The 12,675-nt window shown below is 58.8% G+C and overlaps 1 long non-coding RNA gene across 1 annotated transcript; it reads right to left on the reverse strand.

The window, feature by feature from the left end:
• Positions 1-637: 637 nt before the first annotated feature.
• On the reverse strand, positions 638-11,085 carry LOC141567880 (uncharacterized). Its single transcript, XR_012490823.1, has 4 exons — positions 10,775-11,085; positions 6,584-6,794; positions 4,956-5,086; positions 638-4,781 (listed from the first exon to the last, which is right to left on the reverse strand). It is a non-coding gene; the product is annotated as an uncharacterized LOC141567880 (long non-coding RNA).
• Between the last annotated feature and the right edge of the window lie 1,590 nt (positions 11,086-12,675).

Below are 12,675 nucleotides of genomic sequence, written 5' to 3' on the forward strand. Positions count from 1 at the left end.
CTTCCAGCTTCTCCCGGCACCTGCAGTCCTTGGCTTGTGGTTGCACCACTCCAACCCCTGCTTCCATCGTCACATCCCTTTCTCCTCACTCTGACCCCCAGAAGGACGCTTGTGATTACATTTGGGTGTGCAGGGTAGACCAGGTTAATCACCCAGCCAGTGGCCCTGACACTCCAGCCTGACATCAGCTTGGGACAGGACAGCAGGAAGGCGTGCAGAGGCCAGAGGCCACCTGGGCCTGCAGTGCAAGGTCGGCCACAGAGCAGCTGGGGTTATGCCCTCTGGCTGAGGAAGGCCTGGGGCTGCCGTCTCCTTTCACTGGGGGAGGCACCAGGGCTCCCCGTCATGGGCTGGGGGAGCCCCTTCACTGGGCGCCCTCTTGAGACCCCTGTAGCCCCTGAGTGATCCCAGGATGGACATCAAGGACCTGTACAGGCTCTGGCCTCGACCTGACCCCCCATGTGCCACACACGCAGTCACCCCAGTAATCCTCCCACAGCCCCTGCTCTCCTGTGCGTAGCCTTGCACACTCACTATCCCTTTCCATGCAATTTCCTCGTCTCCCCTTTCCATGGACAAACTCCTGTTCATGCTTCAAGAGGTAGTTCTGCTGTCTCCTCTTCCAGGAAGACTTCCCAGCTGTACGCTCCTCTCCAGCTCCTCCCACCCCTGCGTGCTCCCCGGGAGCTGCTGCTCTTGCCCACGGCTGGTCCCCTGCCCAGAGCAGCCGTCTGGCCTCTTCTAGGGGCTTCCCTGCTGGGCTTGGTGCTGCTGGCGCTGGGCATGTTGCTTGCACGGCCCTTTGTCTCACGTGGAATTGATGCTTCCCATCACTCTCCTGTCTTCTTGGAACAACTTCAGGGTTTATTGAATCTGGGAGGAAAGGAGAGCGAGCGAGAAAGAGAGCCATGCACATTGCACCAATCAGTTGTTCTGACAGTTTTATTAGGTAATGGGGTAGTTCGGTCATGCTGTAAAACGGGGCTCCAGAGGAGGAGGCAGGGGCCAGGGCTGGAAACACAGGAGGACACTGGCTTTTTGTAGACTCGCGCCTGCGGGCTCCTGCATGCTGTGGAAGACGTGGGTTCAAATCCAGGTCGCCCACTTAGCAGCTGATGACCTTGAAAGATGGCTGTGTCCCCAGAGGACTGGGGCCTCCCTCACTCTTTCCTGAGATGGGCAGGCCACTGAGCTCGTGGGCTGGAGTCACTGAGAAGTGCCAGGAAGCCATGCGAACTACGGCCTCCGCAGGGAAGGGGCCAAGTGGGGACAGGAAGAGCAAGCGAGGTCCAGGGGAGGCTGTGAGTAGCCGGCATCGATGGTGGTGTTTACCCATGGCGTCTAATTTCCATGTTAAGTCTCACCCAAGCCAGTGAAGCAGAAGAGTAGTCACAGTTAGTGGCCCAGAGAGGTTAGGACACTTGTCTGGGGCCACACGGCTCACGAGAGTCAAAAGCTGGGCAGAGGCAGGGCCCACGCCCTCTCAGCTGGCAGTGCCCCACGATAACGCATCACGCCCCCTGGTCCCCCCGGGCCCGCAGATGGCGGAATGGACTCTAGCCTCGTGGGATCTGCTTCCCCTTTTGACCAGCACCATCCATCACGGCCCTCCAGGCTCTCGACGCAGGTCCTGGTGGCAGGAGAGGCAGAGACCAAGCAATGGGGTGTCACAGACCTCAGCAACATTCCCGGGGGTGTTGTCCATAACCCAGAAATAATTGGTCTTCCACAGGCTGGCAGGACACCCAGCAGAACACGATGATATTTGTGGCTTTTCTGCTTAACAACCCTGTCCTCTCCGGGGGAGCTGACGGTGCCTGGCTCTGGCTTGCTTTTCTAGACCAGGAGTCCTCAGGGCCCCAGGGTGGTTTGGCCCTTTCCCCAGAGGCCATGGCAGATGTCCCCAGCTGGTGCCTGTGGAGTAACACTTGTATATTAGGGGGCTGAGGTCATAGGCAACTCACGCCACCCGTGGGCAGTGCGTGCAAGACTCCACTGAATCACAGCCCCAAAAAATTAGACCAAAATAACGGTCAATAAAAAGTGATTTTCTCATTTTTCTGGCAGCCGCATGTGAGTGGACTGGGGCTGTGGTTCCATGTGTTGATTCGGGTCTGAGTGTGTGTCGGAACCGGTGGAGGGGAGTCGGCCCCCAGGATAATTTCCCCTGTGCCTCCTCCAGACTGCTTCTGAGAAGCATCCTCCCCCTCCACTGCCCATGCCAGGCCACCCTGGGCTGCAGGACGTCATGCTCTGCGTTCGAGGCTGCTGCAGGGGCCAAGGGTGGACCTCCCAGCCTCATATGCTGCAGCTGCCCCAGATGGACTGATCACCTGTGCTGCAAAGACCTGAAAACAGTAAGTTAAACAAACTCTCAGAGAAAGCAGCCCGTCTCACATTGCTCCCTCCCTCAAGCTTTCTTCTCTAAATAGACCAAAACATGGTAATTTTATGAACAAATCAAGCAATGCATTATACATTTTTATGTTCTTAGGCTGACAAAGTGACTTGGAATCTATAAAAGGCACCACAAAGAAATATTCCATTTAATTTTGCCTCCTGAATGGCCCTCTCATCCATGACCTTCTCTCGACGGCCCTGGCTGGGCCCTCATCTTGGCTGACAGGACTGGGTCCTCTCCTTCACGTAGCAGCGGTCTTATGGCCAGGAAGGCTGGGGGACCCCGACTCCTAGCTTTCTCCAGGCCTTCGGAGGCTCCCCTGGTGTGCGTGTGCTGGCCCCCGAGGCCCGTGGAGCTTTGGTCACCTCCCATGTCTCCCGTCCCTGACTCTCCACGTGAGTCTTGCTGTGTCTCTGCTCAAAATGCTCCTCACTTGCCCTCTGCTCTGCTGGTGAACTCCTACACATCCTTTAAAACCCAGCTCAAATGCCCCCTCCTCTGTGAAAGCTCTTGTCAGTGTACTGACAACTGCTCATCGTTAGCCAGGCTTTATGTTTGCCCTCTCTTGAAGCTGAAAGCACAGCTTGGACTGTCAGACCAGCGGAAGTTCAGAGCTGGGAGGAGGTGCAGAGGGACTGGGGAGGGAGGAGTGGGGGGTTCTGCAGAGGGTCAGCCTGAGCAGACGTGGAGGCAGAGATGGTGGCCTGGGTAGGAGGGGCCACCCTGATCTGAAGTGTGTGGCGTGTCCGGCTGGGCCCGGGTTCTGGCATTCTGTGTCTGTTGAGCAGGTCCTGTCCTTGGTGTCCGAGCGCCTGTGCCTGGAGGCCCACGCAGCCCAGATATGGACCTGCCCCTTTGGCCTTCCCCGAGCATCAGTGACGTCAGAGGCCTTGGCGGGTGACCGTGGCCCGTAGTGGCCCTGTCTGGCTGCCCTGGCAGGAGAGCGTACGGTTCCTGGTTTAAAGCCAGCTGCTCCCTGCGGAGAGAGTGACCCTGGGCAGGAGACTGATCTCTCACCCGAGGTCACTGGCGCAAACAGGCCAGCACTGCCTTGTGGGGTCGGGGTCGGCTGGTCGCGCGAGCCAAGGCCCCGCTCCTGGCTGGCACCGAGCGGACATGTCTTGGTTTCCTCCGTTTGCTGCCTGGGACGTGACGAGTGAGCTGACGTCAGCCTGGGAGCCGCCAGTTCAGCATCGCTGAGCCTGGGCCATACGCTGTCCTTTTGACCCCTGAGTGGGGAAATGTTCTTGTTAACGGTGGACTTTTTGACAGCAGGTGGCGTCTGGACAGGAGGCCAGGTGGGCTCAGGCTGGCATCCAGCCCGTCTGGGATCAGGGGCCTGTGTGTGGGGTCAAGTGTGGGTCAGGAGGCCGCTGGCATATGCTGCCCTGCGTCAGCCGAGGCCTGTGCTGATGACGGCATCGCGGCCCCCAGCGCTCGGTCCAGCGCCAGGCCAGGTGCAGGCCAGTGGGCTGGGCGGCACAGGGCGGGCGGGGGAGGCAGGGCTGCCAGCTCTCTCGCTAGGACCGTGTCCCTTCGCTTGGCACACGGGCCTCCTGTGTGTGCGTGTACACATTGTTGTGTGTGCAAGCGAGTGTGGGTGTGTACGCGTGAGTACAGTTAACCTGTTCAGCATGACTGTGTGGTTTTGTGCCCAGCACCCCCACTGCCTGGGACAGCCTCTACCTTCACCCCCCACTGACCACTGTCCTGGGGTCCAAGTGAGAGCGTTCAGCTTCCTATACAGTCTCCAGTCACAGCTATTGCTCTGGGGTGGATCCTACCCCACACGTCAGTCTCTGGGGCTCTGGCCTTGTCACCTCTCCTGGAGTGAGGCCCCTCCCGGGGGAAGGCCGTCAGCACTCTGCTTGTGGGGTGGGGGAGCCACCATCCTGCCGTGAAGCCCTGTGTGGCCTCTCAGTCGGGGTGGAGTTCTGAGGCCTCCCCCCAGGGCCCCGCCCAGGACAAGCTCTGTTGGTTCTGCTGGGACAGCCCCCATGGTCACGTGTGGCGGCGGGAGAGACAGGTGCTGTCATCTCTAGCTGGACAGATGGCTCAGGGCGTGGTGCTCCTACACAAAGAGAAGGAAACGGGGGACCCGTCGACCACTCTGCGCCCTGACCAGCAGGACTCAGAGCTCAGCTCCAGCCTCCTCGGCGGGAGGGCCTCTCCCTCCCGGTCAGCCTCCTGCCTTGTGGTTCTGTTTCTTCCCAGAAGACCTGTCGGCTTGCACAAGCTTGCACGAATCCTCGCCACGCTTCCGAGTCCTGTGGAAGCTCTCCATTCCGGGCGGTGGTCCCCGATGGCCTGCTCTGAGACGGCCTCTGCCTGTGCCCGCCGACTTCCTCTGCTTCTGCCCGTCCAGTCAGCTGTGAGTGCCCTGCAGGTGGAGTGGCCAGGTCCTCGATGTGGACAACATGTCTGCTCCAGGAGGCTGGTCTCACTAAGGGCTTCGAGCACGGACACCACAGGCCCCCGGGGACCCCTTCCTTCCACCCTCACCTGCACCCCCACCCCCAGCCCTGATCCAAAGAGAAATGCCAACTGGACTTACCCTGATTTAGGACCGCCAGGAGCCTCTTGGACTCGTGGCTGGGTCTGTGTGTGGCTGGTGGGCTGCTTCTCTCTACTCATGTCCTCATCGGGTGCTGGCCACTCATCAGTCAGCGGGGGCTTGTCCAGACCCTGCACGTGGGTTGGGGTGCAGAGAGGGACCTCAAGGCCTCCAGCCAGGCCCAGGGACTGGCCGCACGTCCTGAGCTGGAGGTCCAGCACAAACCTGACTGAACACAATGGGCTCTTTGCTTCCCCGGCTCCCCTGGCTCAGAGGAGGGGCTGGGCTTGGGCACAGCCACTCATTCCTGGGTCCTTTGCCCAAACACTGGCGACTAGCACGCCACCCCTGCCACCTTTTCTCGCAGTAAATCTGAATGGAGCAGTTGTTGAATGACTGAGTGAGTGTCTTATTGGATGACTCCCCGGACTGACGATGTGAGTGGATGGGTGTATGAGGGTGGGGGGGCCACCTCGAGGCAGTGCCCAGCTCAGGGCCCGCCTGGGGCTTCCTTGCCACGTTCAGCTTGTTCCCACGCCTCTGCTCCAGGCCTCTCGCTGAGCCCCAAGCTTCACCTCTTTCCTGGAGACGCCCCTTGAAGGAGGGAGGCAACCCCCCACTGTGTCTGCCCACCTTTCTGGGCACTGAGCCTGGCTGTCTCTGGTTCCTGGGTCTCCATCCCAACTTTTGTATTTTTTTTCTCCATAACTGGTATTATTTACTTACTAAAAATGTTCTTTCTCCCCCATGGCCCCAAGAAGTTTCTGGGAAACAAGCTGCCCCCACCTCCCAACAGAAGGCTGAACCCCCAGCCGCCCTGGGGAGATACAGTGGGCCTGAGCCAGCCCTGGGAACCTACAGCTGGTAAAGAAAAGGAACAGATGGAGGCCAGGGCCAGGCAGGAGCTGTAAGCAGGGGGCCCGAGCTGGCAGAAGGACCCCCTGGGGCCCAGCACTGTGTGAGCTTCAGCAGCTCATGGGGTCAGACCCTGGGAGGGGGGCTGTACAAGTGGCCCAGCCCAACCCCCATCAGACACTGGAATCCTGCGCCAAGTGACGGCCCGTTGTTTAAGCTCCCCTGAGGATGGAGAGCTCCAGACCTTCAGCAGCCGATCTTGTTAATCCTGTGCTCCCATGTACCCCCTTCTCACCTGGGCACTCTGCCCTCCTGGGATTGCAGCGCCAGCGGTCCCCTGAGGGTACACGCCCCAGTGGGTAACAGCTGGTGGTCCCTGGATACGGCCCCTGCCCATTCCTGGGAGGCGGGGGAGCCCAGCTCCATCCAAGGGACCCTGACCCCATGGAGCTTGGCCTTCTTGAGTGTCCTGTGTGCTGGCCTCACGCTGGGACCAGGCCTTGCTATTCTGTGGGTCCCACCCCTGCAGCACCTCATCTGGGAGCTTGTGTGCCCACACATCTGTGGGATTGGAATCTGTGTTGTCTCAGGCCCTGGGATCAATGGACATTGACATTTAAGCAGTCCTTTGCCTTCCTGGGGCTTACAGCCTCGGGCAGCTGTCAGTGAGCAGAGGAGCACAATCTCGGGGCACAGGGAACCCCAAAAGCCCCTCGTCCTGTACCCCAGCCAAGACCATCCCACCCCTGCCTCTGTCCCAGTGGTGGGCTCACCGTGGTCACAGGGAGGAGATGCTGTGTGGGCAGCAGGAGGCTCTGATGACATGGGGTCCCTGGTGCTTCCTCACAGGTAGGAAAGAGGACGGGGCAGGACAGCCCTTCAGCCTTGTTTATTCATTCATTTGACCATCCATTCAGTCCTTCATTAATTCACTCATTCAAAAATCTTGATTGAACATCTGTCTGCAGCACAATATTCTAGGTGCTGGGGAGAGAAGAAAGAAGGCAGCCATCAGGGAGGTGCTGTGAATACATTGCAGCTGGTGGCGGGAGAAGGCTGGTGGGGGAGGGCTGCGCTCTCCAAGGCCTACAAGGCTCTCTGAGGAGAGGACGCTTGAGCTGAGTCCTGAATCCAGGCCTGTGAGGATCTGGTGGGCCAGGCAGCTGCAGGACGGCGGGGAGCCTGTGAGGACCGGCTGGGGTCATGGTGGTGGTGGTGACGGTGGTGACGGTGGTGACGGTGGTGACGGTGGTGATGAAGGGAATGGTGAAAGCTTATATTATTGATCTTAAATAAACGGTGGCTCTGACAATTTCCCATGTGTTAACTCATGTAATCCTCACAATGAGATAAGCTAGTATCTACCAATTTTGCAGATGAAGAGACTGGGGTTCAGAAGGGACAGTCCTTTGTACAATGTCCCATGGCTGTTAGTGCTGGAGTCAAAATTTGAGCCCAGAGAGCCTGACCTTGGAACGCCTGCTTTAACCACATCTGATAAAACGCAGCTGGCTTACTTGCCTGCCGGCTCGTCCTCCCAGAGACGACAGCAGCGGCAGCCTGCCTGTGTGCCTTAGTCATTACTGCGAATGGCTGGATTCATCTTTGTCAAGTTTGCACTTTCCCCTAAAGTTTGAATTAACCTCAACATTAATTTGCTGATGAAGCGCTTGCAGTAGGTCACGTAGCACGAGCACCTGTGATATCTAACACATTTCCAAGGAAATTATTGTAATGTGCTAAATGGGAGATTTAAAGGTTACTTGTTCCCCTGCAGTCTATGAACTGTTTTATGAAAAAGTCATAACTGAAATAATTGAAGTGTCAGAAAGGGAAAAAAAGGATAAGAAACTCAATCAACAATTCTGTTATCACTTACCCATCATTCTGATTTTATTTGGAATTTGGCAACCTATCAATTCTTAATGCTCTAGGCAGAGGGGAAGAGGAGGAGGGAGAGAACCGCAGAACCACAAATGTCACAGCTGGGGAGCCGCCGTTATCTGTGCTGAGCCTCTGACTTTACTCAGGTAGTGGGTTCCCCACCCCCAGAGGTATTCAAGCAACTTCAACCTAAGTTCTAAGAATCCTCTCAATATAATGCACTGATCTTCTCAATACCACCTCGTTCAGGAGGCCCCAAGGTTCCTTCCAACCCTGAGCTTCTAAGATTCTTAGAACTTAGGTCTGGTCTAGAGAAGCAAAGCAACTTCCCCCATGGTGACACGAAGAGTCAGAACTGAGTCAGATGTTGGAATGTCTGGTCCTGGCTCCTTCTGGAAGGAGTCCTGGGAGAGAAGCTAGGAAGGATTGCAGGGGGTGGGGCTGGGGGTCGGATGTGGTAGAAATGGGGGGAAACCTGAGCCCAATCTTGATGACTAGGCTGGGGTGCGTGTGTGCCTGTCTGTTTAGGAGCTTTGAAGGGTCAGCTCTGCAATTCACGGGGTGAATAATACATTGAAGGAATATTCAGTGGCGTCAAAGCCAGAAATGATATCTGGCCAGGAGCCCAGATGCGATCAACAGCCTGGTTTGGCCTGCAGGCCGGGCGCCGGAGGGAGAATCCAGGCCTGGGCAGCGCATGTCTGGCCTGAGGCTCCCCCTTACAGGTGGGTGGAGGAGGCGTCCCCCAGCATGGTGTAATTAGCTGGCTCTGGCATTCCCGGTGAATCCACAACTTTCCGCGCCAGTGCCTGACATTGCACTGCTAATGAGGGCTTTTTGGGGAACGAGGGTGGAAGGCAGGGACAAGTGTCGCCCTCTGCGTTTTTTGTCTGGGAGCCCTTCTAACTGCAGTGTTTGGAATCGCAGAGGGTCTAGTTAGTGTGCAGTTGTTCACTGGGCAGGTCTGGGCCTGTGCCTGAGACTCTGCATTTCCAACCAGCTCCCCAGTGAGGCTGGCCTACCGGTCCTCGGCCCACACTGCTGAGCGAGCTGGGTGACGGACCCAAGGAGGGATGGGTTTTCCCTGCCTCTGCCATTTCACACAGGAGAGCTTTCTAAAGCCACTGGTGCTGAGGTTCTGGTAAAAACAAGACAACAGGCCCAAAATGGAGCTGCTTATGCTAAGCCCCACATCAGCAAACCAAGACTTTGAGTTTTGGCTCTCCAAACGGAGCCTTAAACCAGCCATAAACCAGCCAGCCACTCTCCTGATCTGCAAGTAGGTGACCTGTTTGATGGACCCTGCGACAGAGAGTGACAGAGCACATCAAAACAGGAACCGTAGTCCTTTTGCAAACTGATTTCAGAGGTGAGGTCGGTCACTTCTGTATGTCCCATTCTTTACTGAGTCCTGCGCCTCGAGGGCAGGTCAGGACAGCAGGAGGCGGTCACCGCTGCAGGGACCCACCTCACAGGGCAGCCGGGTTGACAAACAGAAACTATGCACCTGAGCGTTCCTCCCAGCGCCCGGCACACAGCGGGGCGGCCATTTCCCATGGCTCTCTCCTTGCCACGTCACAGCGGAATTCTTTACAGGGACGCCCGACAGCCCAGGCTGGCCCTGGTGTTGAGGAAGGCTGAGACGAGTGAGATGTGGCCCCTGGCGCAGAGGGTCCTGCAGTTAAAACACGGCCTGGCCAGTGGGTTGATGGGGGTGTGAGGCAGGGGAGGAGGGGGACCCAGCAGAGCCAGGCGTCTTGGTGCCTGCACCTGTTGCCTCCGTCCAGCCCAGGGGCCTCAGGTCTCCTGTCAGAGCCCCTCTGGGGAGCCCAGACTCAGTGGGGCGATAGCCCCACGCTCAGAGCTCCCCAGCAAGCGGAGCCGTGAACGTAGGCGGGTGCGAGGGAGGGCGTGAGCCGCCCTTAAATAAGCCTTATGTAACCAGGACGTCGGGAACAGCTGACTCTCCGCACACAGACCTCTTCTAAAATAGATGCTTGTCTTTATATAGCCCAGTGCCTCTTTCTTCTGGCTCTGCCGTCTTCCAGAGACACTGATGTAGGTCAGATATTGCTTGCTGAGAATTAATTAATCTATAATTGTATCAAAGGAAGGGGAGAAAAGCAGGGAGGTGCTCAGCAGGCTCACCGGGGCCTGAGAATCAGCTTTCCAGAATGAAGCTTTGGGAAGCGCCTGCAGCTCGGGGGCCACACCCCCTAAGACTGGCCTCAGCCCTGGCCCCCATCCAGCCCCCAGCTGCCCTGAGCCAGTGGGGACAGCCTCGACTTGGAGTCCAGTCCGATATCCTGTCTTGCCTCAGCCAGGGTGGCAGGCCCTGCAGCGTCCCCCAGCCCTGTGGTGTGGTCACTCAGAGGCCTGGCTCCTCTGTCAGCACCGGGTCCCTGCCCCCACCACCTTGTGTGCTCTCCCAGCCCGCCTTGCGCCCCTCCCCTCCCCCTGCGTCCACTCTGGCTTCCCAGTGTCCATGTCCGGCTGGGCCTGTCTCTAGAGCTCCCATCCAGCCGCCATCATCTCCACGGGAGGTCACAGGCACCTGAATTCAGCATGTCCAGCCCTGAGCTCCAGAACTTTCCCCCAGCCAGCTCTTCTGCAGCCTTTGTGTCTGTAGTTGGCAGCTTTGTCCTTCCAGGGGCTGTGGGGCCTGGGGGCCAACCGGAAAACCCCACATCTGGTCTGCTGACAGAGCCTGGCGGTATGTCCCCTCCTCCCCGCCTACCTCCCTGTCCATCCACGTGCCATCAGTGTCCACTTACCTCGCGTCGGGTCTCCAACACCTGCAGGGTCCCCTTTCACTCCATTCTCAGCAGAGCCCTAGTCAGACCAGGCCCCCTGTTTAACCCCCTCCGCAGGCCCCGAGCCCTGACAGTGACCTGTGAGGCCCGCAGAGCCCGGCCACACCTTCTCGTCCCTCCCGCCGCCGCCCGTCCCCATCCTCACTATTTCTCAGACACGCCGGGCTCTGCGGTGCTGTCAGAGGCAGAGAACTCTGCGGTTCTGGAACGAGAGACACTGTCCCCTTCTTGACGGACTCCGAACACCCTCCTTTCCCAGTTTTGTACCTGAGAGTCGCTGTTCCCAAAACTGGGTCCTCACCAGGTGCTGACTGAGCGCTGAGGAGGTGCCTGGGGCCACCAGAACCTTCCGTTCCGGCTCAAACCACCGGTGAATCCAGGCTGGACATGGAGGCTCAGGACGAGGCGGGGAGGTCCACCTGCAGCCCAGGCCGGGGCTGGGTCAGCGTCTCGGACCGAGGCCCTCACTCGGCTGCAGCATCGGATAGCCCAGGACCCACCTTGACCCACTTCCTGGGAGCCCCAACCAAACGCAGTGTCCAATCTCTGAGATGGAGCCCGGCCACAGTGCGGCTCCACCTGGCTGAGGGTCACGGGTCTGAGGGCTGCCTGCTGTGCTGTTGCAGACCCCACACTCTGACCAGAGAAGTGTGGATGCTCAGAGGAGCCTCCCTGGGTTCCCTCTTCAAAGCCCAGGCCACGGCGAGGCCATGCTGGAGCCCCTGCCAGCCCGAGGCCTGTGACCTCCGTGGGAGCACCTGGCGGGGTCCTCCTGGCGGGGTCCTCCTTCCACAGCTGTGTGCCCTGGGCCGAGGTACCTCCCCCTCTGAGCCTCAGTTTCCCCCTGTGTGAAGCGGGGATGGTAGCGTTCCCCTCCTGGGGCTGTTGGGGGGATGGACAAGACCCGGGTGCAGGCTCCCCCCCCCCGCGGCTCCCGTCCTGCCATGGGTGGTCCAGGGCCGTCTCCTCCTCCTCTGTCCTGGGACAAGGAGACCCTGCATGCACGCATCTCTGCTCCCTCTCTGCTGCTTTGTTCTGCTCACTGCTGTGCACACGTCAAGGGAGAATTTCAATGAGGGAAAACTGCCTCAAAGGTTGCGTTTCTGGCAGGATATCAGGACACTTGTAATTAGGGTTCGAGTGAGGGCCTCTCCCGGCTTTGCAGACAAGCCCAGCAAAGGAGTAGTGGTGCCTTCGATCGGAGGGGGTGCCATGCTGTGGGAATGGCAAACGTGCTGCTCCCTGGGCGCCCACCGTCTGTGGCCCTCCTGGGTTTCAGCGGTCAGAGCCCATGGTCTGCAGCCAGCTGCTCCTCTGAGCTCTGGACACCAGGATGAGTTCTGACTGAGCGGCCACTCCCTGCCCTGGCCCAGCCCCCAGCCTCCTGGGGACCCTCCAGTCCCCTGCCCCTCACTGACCCCCTCCAGCCCTTCTCAGGATGGGTCTCTAACAGTCCTGCCAGAGCGGGACGTCTATGCTTTATCTCACGCTGGCCCTTGCTCAGCTGTCTGGCCTGGGGGCGCCCCACTCCTGTTCTTAATCCTGGAAGACATTCCAGGCGAGTGCTGCATTCTTTACTGAGAGCACCCCTTTGTTTGGGGTCAGTGGGTCAGACCCTTTCACTGCGCTGCCCTGGTTTTCCCACAGGTCCTGGAGGCTCGGCTCACCACTGGCACTGAGAAAACCCCTGGCTCTGTGCTTGGCTCGCGTGACGACAGTAATCCTTGCAGTCCTGTGAGGTGGCCCCAATAGTCACCCCCATCTTTCAGGTGAGAAAACTGAGGCCCAGAGAGGCGAATGGACTGGTCCCAGGCCACTAGCGAAGTTGGGCAGGACGGGTGATCACGGGCTGAGTGCCTACTGTGTTTGAGGCGCTTCCGTCCTGACGCCTCGTGTAATCTGGGCTCCCTCCTGGGGCTCAGGTACGTGCAGGTGCTGTGCAGGTTTCGTGGGTACAGGGGCAGCTGGATGCTGGCCTTGCTCTCCACGGGGTGACCAGCAGCCACAGTGCCCTGTTGGGCAATTAGGCTTATGGCACTAGTGGAGCAGAGAGGAGGGGCCAGCAGGCTGCCTGGAGGAGGTGACCTCTGAGCAGAATTCTGGAAAATTCAGTGGTTAGATGGGTGGAATGTGTGTGACATTGCAGGGAGCGGGGGATGAGGAGGATG

Source organism: Rhinolophus sinicus, linkage group LG12 (assembly GCF_036562045.2).
Source record: "Rhinolophus sinicus isolate RSC01 linkage group LG12, ASM3656204v1, whole genome shotgun sequence".
Classification (NCBI taxonomy): domain Eukaryota; kingdom Metazoa; phylum Chordata; class Mammalia; order Chiroptera; family Rhinolophidae; genus Rhinolophus; species Rhinolophus sinicus.